The 16,900-nt window shown below is 38.9% G+C and overlaps 1 protein-coding gene across 1 annotated transcript in view; it reads left to right on the top strand.

The window, feature by feature from the left end:
- Positions 1-401: 401 nt before the first annotated feature.
- The window catches only part of tep1 (telomerase-associated protein 1), a gene marked incomplete at its 3' end in the record, with an annotated part of 58,800 nt that continues 42,301 nt past the window's right edge, over positions 402-16,900 (top strand). Inside the window, exon 1 of the mRNA XM_034165385.1 lies at positions 402-545. The remainder of the gene's footprint in view (positions 546-16,900) is intronic.

The raw sequence follows: 16,900 nt of genomic DNA, 5'->3' as shown, positions 1-16,900 counted from the left end.
CTGGTTGCACTATACAGCACAATCCACAGAGGTCAATTAACCTCTGCATATTAATCAGAGTTCTGTCACAGAAAAACTTCTTAAAAGAACTGGACTGTTGCTAAGTTGACTAAAGTCGTATTTTATTTCAGATTAAAGTACATTTGGGATTGCTTCTGGAAATTGAGGTCCTGCCGTCTGGAGAATCCAAGCTGCCATCCAGTGGGAAGATTCAGTTTATTAACAGCACCAAATCGCTTCAGAAGGGGAAGGTCGAACCCCCCCCCCCCGAGCGGGCACACGGGTCACGGTGGTAAGTGCGCTCCTATATCCTACATTACGGTAAAAAAAACAAAACAAAAACGCAACAATAAAATGGACCAATCAGCGTGCTCGTAGCTTATACCGAGTTTCTGGTCGCGTTAAGAAGTTCCGGTTTGTGAGGCGAGCGACAGCTTCAGTGGTTTAAAATCAGTTCTGAAACACATCAAAGTGTCAAAACCCAGCAGAGAAGACGTTTTTAGCCACAGCGACCTGTCTGTGGACTTCAAAGCGCGGCTTTTACGGTGAGTTTTGCGCGAACAGCCACGCCCACGTAAACTCAGGAGTCATAGTTTGGCAGATTTATCTTTTTATTGCGTAAATACACACAGTACTTTATTTGTGGCGAGTTGCTACTGTTTACGTGTAAAATATTTATAAAACAGCGTGAAATTAAAATTCCATATGCATTTAATTTCCACGCATTCATTAAAATATGTTTCCAGTTAAAGTGCTCTCAGGTTTATGGGTTGCTGCGGACTTTACACCGAGCGCCCTCTGGTGGCCATTTCTGGCCGATGAAAACATCGCCGAGCTCAATACAAATATATGTAATTTGGTCACTTTTCAAAGGGGTCAGACTCGTCAGTCAAGTCAATTTAATGTACAGTGGCTTATTTCAGGTCAGCTTGGTGTATAAATCTCGTCGTTCCAGGCAGTGAGAGCTGTTAGCTGGCTGTTCGAAGCAAGCTAGAGACAAAACAAAACCAGCTGATTTCAATAGACAATCAGTGCCACACTCTCACGAGCGCCACTAGATTAATTTATGGCAAACTAAAGGTGGACACTCTCGTTTTGGCCGAACTTCTAGCCAGTTTTTTGGGTATTTTGTGTTAGTACGTGCCCGTGGCCTACGTACTTGATGAATTCCTGCGCAAAAAGTAGTTCCTGTGAGATAGAGTAAATCTCATCTAAATTAATTCTAAAATTTACCAGTAATAAAATTATAAAGATAACTGAAGTTTAAAGAGTGGCCGTAATAAATATTTAATAAACTTAGAGTTTATGAGCAACTTCACCTGTTATCGTCAAGCACGTTACATTGACACGATTAGTGATGGCAATTTCGAAGCCTCATGAACCAATGAGCCACTGCGACACAACTGGCTGAAAATCGACACACTGCTTCGACGCGTTTGATACAGTTTGAAGGGTGACATCTGCTGGATTGCTTTGAGAATTACCCTGAGCGAGTGCCCTGACAAATGTTTGCATTAATTTATGACTGATGTGGTTTGTTCTTGAAAAATAATAATAATTAAAAAATGTCATATGTATTATTGTGTCTTTGTTAATGTAATAAATAGTCCCTACAGATGCACACATAATGGTTATGAAAGCCTTCATTGTCGACGATATGTAGATTTGTGTTATCATTCCTCAAACTATATTTGGATAAAATGTGACCGGTAAAGTGAGAAAGGCATATGCTTCTGCAACTGGTGCTTATGTTACTGTAATTTGTAAGTTAGAATAGAGGGGATGGGAGACGGTGATTGTGCAACTTTCAATTTTATTCAAAAAAATAATAATTTCAACGGTGCTGGGATTTAATCGGCTCCTCTTCTGCCTCACTATCTCTCCTTCTAACTATGCTTTCCCTGGCTCCGATTCACGTGGTAATTGGCAATAACAATGTCGCTAGCAATCTCCTCCTCCTCAAAAATACACGGTTTGAGCCACGATTCAGATCTCATTTAAATACTTGGCGGGTCGTATTGGAACGCCCAGATTATTCGAATTTCCCACGAAGCTCGACACGTGGTGTGACGTAATGAGGCCTCGCTCACAGTGGTCACGTGATGGGGGATGGTGCTCGAAACGCTGCTCAGTGACACTTCCGGTTCAAAAAGCTCGATGCTGTGTCGAGCACGATGCAGTTTGTTGCGGAAGAGTTCAGAAACATACGATTGGAATGTTTTGATTATCATTTACAGTTGGCGATGAAAGACTTGAGTGTTAACTTGGTGTTAAAGTCAGAATAAGAAGCTGCACTGAAAGAGATCTATCTGGGACAAAGAGACACATTCTGTGTGTTGTTGTCCCAAAGAGCGCGGCGCGCTGGGCAGGATGGTGAAAGTAGTTCGGCGAGCTCAATCTGTGGGTGTAAACTATCCCATAATTCCATAATAGCATAGATGTCGGTCCAGTGAGTGCGGCACTCTGAGCAGGGTGAATCAATGCAACCTGAGCTTGTTCTCATCAGGTGGCCAGTCACAGAGGTATGAATTCTCACCTTCGGATTGGCCACTTCGCCGGAAGTAACGTGACTCCGCAGCAACCCATTCCTCTGCCAGCGGAGAACGACAAGCCAATATATAAGTAGACACCCCATGACTTGTTGCAATGTAATCCAGCCATATTGGATGGGTCTCTTAACAATAAGTGAAGTGTACATCATGGGCCGCGCGATGCATTGTGTGTACAGTAAATTTTTGGGCTACCAAGCAACATTCAAAGATGGCAGAAAGCAAAGAAGAGTGTTACAATTTGGACAATTTCAACTGGTGGGAAGTTGATGATTTAAAGCGTTTTTGTAAGATCCCTGGATTGCCTGTTACAACCAGAACTGCGTATAACAACAGACAGAAACAGAAAGAACTGAGGGTATTCCACAGCAAACGTGATTAAGCCAAATCCCCGCTTATTTTGACAAGTCACAACTTCTTAAGCGAGGGTTCCATTCCAGCAATCTCACTAAGTAGTCTGGTTGCTACCAGGCTAATTGTCAGGCTTGGCCTGAGTTGCCACTTAACCATACCTGTCAACTCTGGGAAATATTAGCAAGGTAGATATTTTTTGCCATAAACTTATCATGAATGTGCAACCCACCCTTGAGCCCTGTAGAGTGCCATGCATTTTTTCTTTCTTTCTTATTAATTAGTTAATTAATCCTAATTAATTCATTAATTTATTGCACAGTATGTAAAATAGTAAAAAAAAAAAAAAAAAAAAAAGTCCAGTAGAGCTAAGTGCCACTCTTTGCAGCTTTGAATTAATCTTTTGTAGGTTTGAAGTCACTGGCCTTGCAATCTGAGTTGAGTTTGAATCAAAATCAGAATAGAATTTATTGCCAAGTAAGTTTGCACATACATTGAATTTGATCTGGGGGTTACTGGAGCAATAAGAAAAGAAAAACAGTTCTGTAAATAAAAGTCAAATAGACAAAACCATATTCACTGTTAAATAAATTAGAATGGAATAGAATTCCAATGCACACACTGAAATGTGAGCAATTAGGCTACTGGCCACCACTTCAAGTTGGACCAATGCAATGCATTCTGGGTAAAATGTACTGATAAATAAATGTGCCCTTATTCTGAAGAAATTTCTCCTGCTTGTTCATAAAAAGCTGACAACTTAAAAATTGATTTTTTTTTTTTTTTTTTTTTTTTGTGGAGTCTGACATATCACTCCATTAAAAAAAAAAAAGTTTACCTCTTTTTTTATGGAGTAATACATAGCTTAAAGTAATTTAAATTAATGTATCACTCCATAGTTTTTTTTTTTTTTAATTTGTTTTATGGAGTGATACATAGCTTAAAGTTGTTTAAATGAATGTATCACTCCATAACTTTTTTAAATGTACTTTATGGAGTGATATACATAGCTTAAAATTATTTAAATTAACGTATTGCTCCCTAAAAAAAGTTTTCATTTATTTTACGGAGTGATACTAAGGTATCACTCCGTAAAAACATTCTGAACTAATGTATATCGCTGGATTAAAAAAAAAAAAAAAAAGTTTTTTTTTTATGGAGTGATACGACAGTTTGAAGGTTGAAACACACAACAAGTCAGACTCCAGAAAAAAAAAAATGAAATTATGACATTATCTGCTTTTTGTGAACATGCAGGAGAAATTTCTGGTATCATTCCAACATCACAGCACTCTCAACAGTGTGAAGCTCTGCATTTTAAAGCACGTAATCCAACCCAGCCACTCACTTATGGTGTCATGTTGTTTCATAATTTAGACATCAAAAACACCTACGGACATCATTTTAACAAAATCTAAGAAACTTCAACATGTTCACTGCAGCAGAAGCATAAAGCATTGCAATCTGGAGAGTAACGACATTTATTTAACAGTACATTTTACCCAGAATGCATTGCATTGGTGTGTTAATCATACGCATTTAGTTTCAATGCCAGCCTTTCTCTCTGAGTTTATTTATTGCTATTCCCTCTTTTTCTTATTAGATGTTTAGATTCCTCATAGGTCTCCATTATAAGTGCTGCTGGCTGAACTTGTCTTGATTTAGTTTGATTGCGTGAACGTGGCTCTGCATTATATAGAACCGGTTTAGTTTCATCTCATTTGTTAGGCTCATTCAAGTCAGGTGTTTCACATTAAGCACCTCTTTTCTGAGCTTGCTTCATGGAACGGGCCCCTGGCTGCCCTCGTGTGTGCTGCATCGGTACAGAAACTACTGTTGGTGTTGACAAAGGAGGAAGAGAGAGATGCTGTCCAACATGACTACCAGTCCTTGTTGATAGTTGGAGACAAACACATTTCTGACCCCTTGAAGGCAACTAACTGATAGCTGGACAAAGTCCAAAGTCTGAAACTGTGGCCACCTTGCATGTCAGCTGATATTGCAGAATCTTTGCTAAGCAGGGATGACAAATCGCTACTTCACTGGCTTCGTAATGACTACAAGGAAGGTGGGTGTCACGTTTCTTTTGATAAGTTGACAGATACAGTGATATTGCATGCATGCAGTTTGTTTATGGAACATGTCAATATTACAGTCTGTAATAATAAAAATATCAGTCTGACGCCATCCTTAAAACAAATTTATTTCCTGTCCAGTGGATAGTAGTGAGGGATTGAGGAAATTATTTTTATTTACTGAAATCTTGGCATTTTAATGTGAAAAATAAAGAAAATTTCTAACTAAGTGTTGAAAAGATTTTCTAACACAATCCTTTTAGTGTCAGTAGGGAGGCGGACAGAAAGCAAAATCTTTGTAATTGTGGCCTGGCTGAGCTTTTTTCAGTAGAACCACCGACCCACATTTGACATCTAAATTGATTTTGTCTTTATTTTTTCTTTAGGGAAGGCATTTAGTTGACCTGCTACTGACAAAGGTAATGTTGTCATTTTCTGTGCAGTATACAAAGTAATTTCCCTTTTTTAGTGAAGCAGATAAGTATAATTTCTGGCCAGAATTGTTCACTTGGTTCTTCATAAATCAGTGTTGGCCACTTGAAAATCCAATATGGCGGCCAGGTAGGGGTCAGTGAAGAATTACACAGGGGTCAAAATCTAAAAATGCTCCAATCATATTGAAAAGTATAACACATTATTTGTCTTTTCATAAATATTCCAAAAAGGTATAGTTTAGACTATATATGTCTGACTGTTATGGGGTAAAAACAGCAAGAATGTTGACAAAGGTCAGTTTCAGTTTGTATGGGGGTCAAAAGATAAAGTTGCATAAATTTTTGTAAAATGTGATGCAAATTATTGGTTGAGTTAATAGGGTTTTAAAAAGGAATAGTTTGCACTATGTGTCATGCTCAGTTGTCACTTTACAGGGTAACATCTGTCACATGCCATAAATTCCAGTGGACGTCGACATTGTTTGATATTTACTTTGCAAACCAAACATTCAACACAGTCAAAACTATTCCATTTATTAATCCTATTAGTTCAACCAATAATTTGCACCACGTTTTACCAAAATTGGAGCAACTTTAACTTTTGACTCCTGTACAAACTGAAATTGACCTTTGTCACCATTCTTGCTGTTTTTATCTCATAACTCCAGAACATTCAGTCATAGATCATCCAAACTATACCTTTTTGCAGTCTTTGTGACCAGACACATAATGTGGTATAGCTTTCAATATGATTGGAACATTTTTAGATCTTGACCCCTGTGCAATTCTTCATTGACCTCTACCTGGCCGCCAAATTGGATTTTCAAGTGGCCAGCACTTTTTCCTCAAACACTGATTTATGAAGAACATTCATGCCAAATCTGATGCTTGCATCACCAAGTGAAGGATTGTTTATCTGCTGCACTATTTGTGTTCAGTTCACATATTAAAGCTAATCAAAACTCTAAAAAAAAAAAATCTGATCAAATAATTCTTTTTTTTTTTTAAGAAAATAATTTTTTCCCTAACCCTGGTCTGTCCACAACTCCATACCTTTGTTCAACAACTTTAAATAACTATAAACGCAATCTAGTAATATGGTATTTATATATGTACATGTGTAATTAATGACAACTGTCTATTTTTATTTTTTATTTTTTCTAGTTTGGGTGCAACATGTAATCATGTAGTTGTGCTGCTCTTCACAGTGGATTATGCCTGGCAGAATGGTCTAACTACTGGCTTCAAAACTCAATGTGTGGAAAGTACCTGCTCTGAAGAACCTTGAGAATGTACAGTGCCAGGACATGCTTTTTGTAAAGCCTCATTTCAGGAAGCCTAACTCCACAGAAGCTGCTAAAGTATCTATCTAGGGCTCTGTTTTCAACTGTGAGGAATTCCAAGGACTCTGAGAGCCCAGATCTGGATGAGCTAACAGCAGTTTTATACCCTGTATGTACTTTGGCCAATGCATTTCAGTATGCACGAGCAGATGATAAAATGACATACACACCAGAAACTGATGTCAATGTTGCTCACACTGTTGAGGTTGAATCAATCAATCAATTTTATTTATATAGCGCCAAATCACAACAAACAGTTGCCCCAAGGCGCTTTATATTGTAAGGCAAGGCCATACAATAATTACGTAAAAACCCCAACGGTCAAAACGACCTCCTGTGAGCAAGCACTTGGGGACAGTGGGAAGGAAAAACTCCCTTTTAACAGGAAGAAACCTCCAGCAGAACCAGGCTCAGGGAGGGGCAGTCTTCTGCTGGGACTGGTTGGGGCTGAGGGAGAGAACCAGGAAAAAGACATGCTGTGGAGGGGAGCAGAGATCAATCACTAATGATTAAATGCAGAGTGGTGCATACAGAGCAAAAAGAGAAAGAAACACTCAGTGCATCATGGGAACCCCCCAGCAGTCTACGTCTATAGCAGCATAACTAAGGGATGGTTCAGGGTCACCTGATCCAGCCCTAACTATAAGCTTTAGCAAAAAGGAAAGTTTTAAGCCTAATCTTAAAAGTAGAGAGGGTGTCTGTCTCCCTGATCTGAATTGGGAGCTGTTTCCACAGGAGAGGAGCCTGAAAGCTGAAGGCTCTGCCTCCCATTCTACTCTTACAAACCCTAGGAACTACAAGTAAGCCTGCAGTCTGAGAGCGAAGCAGACTGTGAAGCTCTATTGGGGTGATATGGTACTATGAGGTCCCTAAGATAAGATGGGACCTGATTATTCAAAACCTTATAAGTAAGAAGAAGAATTTTAAATTCTATTCTAGAATTAACAGGAAGCCAATGAAGAGAGGCCAATATGGGTGAGATATGCTCTCTCCTTCTAGTCCCCGTTAGTACTCTAGCTGCAGCATTTTGAATTAACTGAAGGCTTTTCAGGGAACTTTTAGGACAACCTGATAATAATGAATTACAATAGTCCAGCCTGAATTAGTTTTTCAGCATCACTCTGAGACCTTTCTAATTTTAGAGATATTGCGCAAATGCAAAAAAGCAGTCCTACATATTTGTTTAATATGCACTTTGAATGACATATCCTGATCAAAAATGACTCCAAGATTTCTCACAGTATTACTAGAGGTCAGGGTAATGCCATCCAGAGTAAGGATCTGGTTAGACACCATGTATCTAAGATTTGTGGGGCCAAGTACAATAACTTCAGTTTCATCTGAGTTTAAAAGCAGGAAATTAGAGGTCATCCATGTCTTTATGTCTGTAAGACAATCCTGCAGTTTAGCTAATTGGTGTGTGTCCTCTGGCTTCATGGATAGATAAAGCTGGGTATCATCTGCGTAACAATGAAAATTTAAGCAATGCTGTCTAATAATACTGCCTAAGGGAAGCATGTATAAAGTGAATAAAATTGGTCCTAGCACAGAACCGTGTGGAACTCCATAATTAACCTTAGTCTGTGAAGAAGATTCCCCATTTACATGAACAAATTGTAATCTATTAGATAAATATGATTCAAACCACCGCAGCGCAGTGCTTTTAATACCTATGGCATGCTCTAATCTCTAATAAAATTTTATGGTCAACAGTATCAAAAGCAGCACTGAGGTCTAACAGAACAAGCACAGAGATGAGTCCACTGTCTGAGGCCATAAGAAGATCATTTGTAACCTTCACTAATGCTGTTTCTGTACTATGATGAATTCTAAAACCTGACTGAAACTCTTCAAATAGACCATTCCTCTGCAGATGATCAGTTAGCTGTTTTACAGCTACCCTTTCAAGAATTTTTGAGAGAAAAGGAAGGTTGGAGATTGGCCTATAATTAGCTAAGATAGCTGGGTCAAGTGATGGCTTTTTAAGTAATGGTTTAATTACTGCCACCTTAAAAGCCTGTGGTACATAGCCAGCTAATAAAGATAGATTGATCATATTTAAGATGGAAGCATTAAATAATGGTAGGGCTTCCTTGAGCAGCCTGGTAGGAATGGGGTCTAATAAACATGTTGATGTTTGGATGAAGTAACTAATGAAAATAACTCAGACAGAACAATCTGAGAGAAAGAGTCTAACCAAATACCGGCATCACTGAAAGCAGCCAAAGATAACGATATGTCTTTGGGATGGTTATGAGTAATTTTTTCTCTGTTAAAATTTTATTAGCAAAGAAAGTCATGAAGTCATTACTAGTTAAAGTTAAAGGAATACTCGTCTCAATAGAGCTCTGACTCTTTGTCAGCCTGGCTACAGTGCTGAAAAGAAACCTGGGGTTGTTCTTATTTTCTTCAGTTAGTGATGAATAGTAAGATGTCCTAGCTTTACGGAGGGCTTTTTTATTATAGAGCAACAGACTCTTTTTCTAGGCTAAGTGAAGATCTTCTAAATTAGTGATACGCCATTTCCTCTCCAACTTACGGGTTATCTGCTTTAAGCTGCGAGTTTGTGAGTTATACCACGGAGTCAGGCACTTCTGATTTAAAGCTCTCTTTTTCAGAGGAGCTACAGCATCCAAAGTTGTCTTCAATGAGGATGTAAAACTATTGACAAGATACTCTATCTCACTTACAGAGTTTAGGTAGCTACTCTGCACTGTGTTGGTATATGGCATTAGAGAACATACGTAAAGAAGGAATCATATCCTTAAACCTAGTTACAGCGCTTTCTGAAAGACTTCTAGTGTAATGAAACTTATTCCCCACTGCTGGGTAGTCCATCAGAGTAAATGTAAATGTTATTAAGAAAAGATCAGACAGAAGGGAGTTTTCAGGGAATACTGTTAAGTCTTCAATTTCCATACCATAAGTCAGAACAAGATCTAAGATATGATTAAAGTGGTGGGTGGGCTCATTTACATTTTGAGCAAAGCCAATTGAGTCTAATAATAGATTAAATGCAGTGTTGAGGCTGTCATTCTCAGCATCTGTGTGGATGTTAAGATCACCCACTATAATCGCTAGAATCAGAACATCCTTTGCCACTCACCCTCCCAGAGCTTGCCAAACAATACAACTCAGCCTCTGAAATACTTCAGCAGCTGCCAGCGTACTCGTTGCAATAAGTAAATGCACTACAAGAGGCAACACAAGACCAGAGTGCCTCAGAATTGTGGTTTCAGCACAGACAGGGGAGAGTCACTGCATCTAATGCACACAGTGTCTTGACTGGACACAGGAGTGGCAATGGACTGGTTTCCAAATCTCTGCTGGACACCATTTTTGGGGAAAAAAACAACTGAACCTGGATGTCATCCAGCTCAAGTATAGCTGGGAAAATGAACCTGCAGCTGTGGACTGCTACATAGCTTCCCAGAAACATTAAAGTGGGAAAATCTGGAATTTTCTTATTGCCAGATGCATGTTTCATCACAGCTTCATCGGACAGACTAGTGTCATGTGACTGCTGTGGGTTGGGCATTTTGGAGGTGAAGTGTCCACACAAACAAGCTGGCAAGACTGTCTTGGAAATGGAGTTAGACTACTTAACGGAAGGTAAACCGAAACCAAAGCACAAGTACTTCACCCAAGTGCAAGTACAATGGGAGTGACCAAAAGGTTTTGATGTGATTTATCTCAGAAAGGACATTCATATTGAAAGGATTCTGTTCAAGGAGGAGCTCTGGCATGAAGCCTTTCAGGCTTCAGAGTTCTACTTCAGACATGTTGTGGTTCCAGCTCTAGTTACAAAAAACATGACTGTGTGCTTTACAGAAATTTTTTTTTTTTTCTTATTTGGAACTCAGTGTATCACATATTTTAGAATTTTTCATCATGTTCACAATCAAGAACTTGTGTATTTGTAATCATAAATGTGGTTTAAAAATATTACACTGAGTGAACTCATGACTTGGTACAAGACTGTGATCTGTTGTGTGCCATGTTATAAAATTATTTACTGTTTGAAATTACACGTACAAGTAATACAATGAGTTGTTTTTTAGAAATACGTTAGCAAATATTGTAAACAAAATACTTAATAGTTCATAAGCAATAAGTGATTTGTAATATTTCAATACACTTTAATATAAAATATTTTATGATTGTTGAATAATAAAGAATCAATTATTTCCACAGTACTGCTTTGTAACTTGAGTCATTCCTCATTACAAGACCACTTGTCTACTTTCTGTAAAGAAGTGTTCAACTGACCTGAACAGTTGGAGCTTTTTAAACTCCATTAAGCCAGATTTTTATTTTGTTTAACTGAATTTTTTTCAGAGCTATGGCCACTAGGTATTTCAGAGTGTTATTGTGCTTGTAATCAGACCAAGTTGTAGATTGGAGTTTAAGGTCACGTGGTCTCTCCAGGAAGGTTTCGCTGAAGTCTATTATGCAGCAGAGGTTGGGGTATGCGTGTGCAAGGGCTGCTGGCATTATCTGTTTGATGTGTTCTTTTTCAGGCCAGAATATTTGATTCTTCAACTCGTGTGCCAGGAACCTAACCCATGTGTGCACCACTCAAGAATAAGTGGACTCCATTGTGTTAAAACTGGCAGCCAGTAACTTATTTTTTGGTCCATATTTTGTTGGGGTTTTCTTGTATTTCCTAATCTTACTAGCAACAACTCTTTTCGGGCCCTCCCAATAACGCATACAACTAGCTTTGGGTGTCAAAAATTCCAACATGGTATTGAACACATCACGAGTTTGCAGCCCAGTGTGACGCCGTACATTACAATAAGTGTTTATTAAACTAGCACATTTGTCATATTTTTGCTTTGATTTGTCAACATTTTAACCTTAGCAGCTAGTTGATCAAGTTCAATTTGTTTCTCAGCACACGGTTGACATGCATTGTCCGTGGCAGACTCGTGCACTGGCTCACACTTGGGCGTGCACTCAGGATCATGCTTGGACTCAGGCATAGATGCATTTCTCTTGTTGCATGTAGTTGTGATCCATGTGAAACAAGTTCTCTGGCTCTTACTCGATTTCCTGGAATGACGATTCTGGGAAAGAAAAGTTAAATTAGAAAAATTAATTTATAATGAACATATGATTGACAGAAATGTTAAAAACTTTAACATATAGTTATTCCCCCATAGAAAAATATGCTAATGTCAATTAACCATAACTTGAGTAACAACTACAACATACAACCTACCATCCCTGGTTCTCAAGACAGGAACTAAGTGGCTCTACTCTCTCTCTCTCTCTCTCTCTCTCTCTCTCTCTCTCTCTCTCTCTCTCTCTATATATATATATATATATATATATATATATATATATATATATATATATATATATATATATATATATATAGATTTTTTTTTTTTTAAGATGTGCTTTAGTATACGCTAGTTAGAGTTCTACCTTAGAATTGGAATGTATTATAGCAGACATAACTTATTGAATTTTCATATAGTTGTGCCCAAGAGACAAAAAAAAGTTAGTCAATTAACCATAATTTTTTGGTGAAAACATTAACATGCTTGTTTCCCAGAGACAAAATGTTGTCAGTTAATTATAACTTGTTGCTGAAACAACAGTTTCACGTATCAGCCAGTGATAAAATTATATGACTAATAATTATAATGCAGATGTTTTCAGTGAAAAAATATTGTTACAACTCTAACTTAAAAAATAAAAATGAAACTTTCAAAGTACACATTTTGATGCACTCACAAAGGTTTTCCAAATGCACTCGCTTTCTTTGAGGTGCTGGTGCTTTTTGCTTTGCTGCTTAGGCTGCGAATATCATGATAAACCATAAAAAATGACAATTTTTCCTGTGTACATTTATGAACCGAGCAAAAAAAAAACAAAAAAATCAGCTTTGAGAGCTCTAGCAATATTGCCATTACCATAAATTAAAAACATTGCCTATATATATATATACACGAGGTCTGTCCGTAAAGTATAGGTCCTTTTTATTTTTTTCAAAAACTATATGGATTTCATTCATGTGTTTTTACGTCAGACATGCTTGAACCCTCGTGCGCATGCGTGAGTTTTTCCACGCCTGTCGGTGACGTCATTCGCCTGTGAGCACTCCTTGTGGGAGGAGTCGTCCAGCCCCTCGTCGGAATTCCTTTGTCTGAGAAGTTGCTGAGAGACTGGCGCTTTGTTTGATCAAAATTTTTTCTAAACCTGTGAGACACATCGAAGTGGACATGGTTCGAAAAATTAAGCTGGTTTTCAGTGAAAATTTTAACAGCTGATGAGAGATTTTGAGGTGATTCTGTCGCTTTAAGGACTTTTCACGGTGCGAGACGTCACGCAGCGCTCTCAGGAAGCGTCATCAGCCTGTTTCAAGCTTAAAACCTCCACATTTCAGGCTCTGTTGATCCAGGACGTCGTGAGAGAACAGAGAAGTTTCAGAAGAAGTCGGTTTCAGCATTTTATCCGGATATTCCACTGTTAAAGGAGATTTTTTTAATGAAAGATGTGCGGGCGGATTGCAGCGTCGGCTCGCAGCCGCCGCGACGCTCCGTCACAGGAAAAACACCTCTGCTGGAAGCCTTAAGGACGAGTTGGAACATCTTCAGCTGATAAACAATTTCTCATATACTCACTCCAGTGAAAGCCATCAAAAGCCGCCTGGATTTTACAAATGGTTATCAACACGGAGGTGTTTTTCCTGTGCCGCCGCTCCGCGCCGGCTGCATCCCGACGCGCGGACCCGTCCGCACGTCTTTCATTAAAAAAATCTCCTTTAACAGTGGAATATCCGGATAAAATGCTGAAACCAACTTCTTCTGAAACTTCTCTGTTCTCTCACGACGTCCTGGATCAATAGAGCCTGAAATGTGGAGGTTTTCAGCTTGAAACAGGCTGATGACGCCGCCTGAGAGCGCAGCGCGACGTCTCGCACCGTGAAAAGTCCTTAAAGCGACAGAATCACCTCAAAATCTCTCATCAGCCGTTAAAATTTTCACTGAAAACCAGCTTAATTTTCGAACCATGTCCATTTCGATGTGTTTAGAAAAAATGTTGATCAAACAAAGCGCCAGTCTCTCAGCAACTTCTCAGACAAAGGAATTCCGACGAGGGGCTGGACGACTCCTCCCACAAGGAGTGCTCACAGGCAAATGACGTCACCGTCAGGCGTGGAAAAACTCACGCATGCGCACGAGGGTTCATGCATGTCTGACGTAAAACATATGAATGAAATCCATATAGTTTTTGAAAAAAATAAAAAGGACCTATACTTTATGGACAGCCCTCGTGTGTGTGTGTGTGTATGTATATATATATATATATATATATATATATATATATATATATATATATATATATATATATATATATATATATATATATATATATATATATATATATATATATATATATATATATACACTCAACAAAAATATAAACGCAACACTTTTGATTTTGCTCCCATTTTGTATGAGATGAACTCAAAGATCTAAAACTTTTTCCACATACATATCACCATTTCCCTCAAATATTGTTCACAAACCAGTCTAAATCTGTGATAGTGAGCACTTCTCCTTTGCTGAGATAATCCATCCCACCTCACAGGTGTGCCATATCAAGATGCTGATTAGACACCATGATTAGTGCACAGGTGTGCCTTAGACTGTCCACAATAAAAGGCCACTCTGAAAGGTGCAGTTTTGTTTTATTGGGGGGGATACCAGTCAGTATCTGGTGTGACCACCATTTGCCTCATGCAGTGCAACACATCTCCTTCGCATAGAGTTGATCAGGTTGTCAATTGTGGCCTGTGGAATGTTGGTCCACTCCTCTTCAATGGCTGTGCAAAGTTGCTGGATATTGGCAGGAACTGGTACACGCTGTCGTATACGCCGGTCCAGAGCATCCCAAACATGCTCAATGGGTGACATGTCCGGTGAGTATGCCGGCCATGAAAGAACTGGGACATTTTCAGCTTCCAAGAATTGTGTACAGATCCTTGCAACATGGGGCCGTGCATTATCCTGCTGCAACATGAGGTGATGTTCTTGGATGTATGGCACAACAATGGGCCTCAGGATCTCGTCACGGTATCTCTGCATTCAAAATGCCATCAATAAAATGCACCTGTGTTCTTTGTCCATAACAGACGCCTGCCCATACCATAACCCCACCGCCACCATGGGCCACTCGATCCACAACATTGACATCAGAAAACCGCTCACCCACACAACGCCACACATGCTGTCTGTCATCTGCCCTGGACAGTGTGAACCGGGATTCATCCGTGAAGAGAACACCTCTCCAACGTGCCAAACGCCAGCGAATGTGAGCATTTGCCCACTCAAGTCGGTTACGACGACGAACTGGAGTCAGGTTGAGACCCCGATGAGGACGACGAGCATGCAGATGAGCTTCCCTGAGACGGTTTCTGACAGTTTGTGCAGAAATTCTTTGGTTATGCAAACCGATTGTTTCAGCAGCTGTCCGAGTGGCTGGTCTCAGACGATCTTGGAGGTGAACATACTGGATGTGGAGGTCCTGGGCTGGTGTGGTCACACGTGGTCTGCGGTTGTGAGGCTGGTTGGATGTACTGCCAAATTCTCTGAAACGCCTTTGGAGACGGCTTATAGTAGAGACATGAACATTCAATACACGAGCAACAGCTCTGGTTGACATTCCTGCTGTCAGCATGCCAATTGCATGCTCCCTCAAATCTTGTGACATCTGTGGCATTGTGCTGTGTGATAAAACTGCACCTTTCAGAGTGGCCTTTTATTGTGGGCAGTCTAAGGCACACCTGTGCACTAATCATGGTGTCTAATCAGCATCTTGATATGGCACACCTGTGAGGTGGGATGGATTATCTCAGCAAAGGAGAAGTGCTCACTATCACAGATTTAGACTGGTTTGTGAACAATATTTGAGGGAAATGGTGATATTGTGTATGTGGAAAAAGTTTTAGATCTTTGAGTTCATCTCATACAAAATGGGAGCAAAACCAAAAGTGTTGCGTTTATATTTTTGTTGTGTGTATGTATGTATGTAAAATATATATATATATATAGTTTCTTGAGGAAAAGGACATGTGACAGACCACACTTGTGTCCTAGACAGACACAACATGAAGGAAAAACACTGATAAAAGAACACACTGCTCAACGTGATTAAACTGCATGATTTTAATAAATTGATATAAAAACACCTTATGTGCTCTCCCATACACTTAATATTTACACACACGTGTGTGTGTATGTATGTATGTATGTATATATGTGTATATATATATATATAAACAAAACAAGTCCTGGGTGTGACTGTTTGCCTCAGATATCCTTTATGAAATATTTTAATATATACCTAGATTCAAGCATAGATCTGAGTACTCTCTGAAGGTGCTCCACCAAGGAAATGTTCTGAACAAATTCTGCTCATCTTTGTTGGCTCCCAAGGCTTGGCTGGTTTGAGTGTCTGGGGTAGAAATCTGAACACAGCTATAGGTCTGCAGCTTCAATAAATTTTATGTTTGAAAGTTTTCTATTAAATCTATTTTAAACATGTACATCTACATAGTCTGTGTCATTTGACGGTCAGTATATTTGCTGATTGATGATGTCATTCATGCTCAGTAGCATAGCTGTAAAATGTTGATACCATTTCCTGATTTTTTTTTTTTTTTTTTTTTTTTTTTTTTTTTTTTTTTTTTTTGTCCTTTACCAGTCTAAAGCAGATAGACCTACTCACTGTTTATTTCCACATATAGCTGTAGGACATAAAAACCTGGCCAAATAAGAGTGAATGCCTCAAATCCAAACCTCGACCTACCATCCCTGGTTCTCAAGACCAGGCACCTAAGTGACTCTATGCTCGTCTTTTTTTTTTATTTTTTTTTTATTTTACTTTATTTTTTAAAGATATTTAGGTGTACCTTAATAGAGTTCCACCTTAGATTTGGAATGTATATTAGAGGATATACCTTACTGAATTTTCATGACATGTATGAAACACACAAATATCCCCGTAAAGGGGCGTTATTACAGTAGTAAGCCGACGCATGAAAACAGCACCATCAACCACATTATAATTCGGCACGGTTTCAGGATATTGACAGAATAAATGTGTGCAAGAAACATATAATTTTAGTCCAT

The sequence above is a fragment of the Thalassophryne amazonica genome, unplaced genomic scaffold (genome assembly GCF_902500255.1).
Source record: "Thalassophryne amazonica unplaced genomic scaffold, fThaAma1.1, whole genome shotgun sequence".
NCBI classification, from domain to species: domain Eukaryota; kingdom Metazoa; phylum Chordata; class Actinopteri; order Batrachoidiformes; family Batrachoididae; genus Thalassophryne; species Thalassophryne amazonica.
The sequence above is the reverse complement of the archived record's forward strand: the minus strand, read 5'-3'. Positions and strand labels throughout refer to the sequence as shown.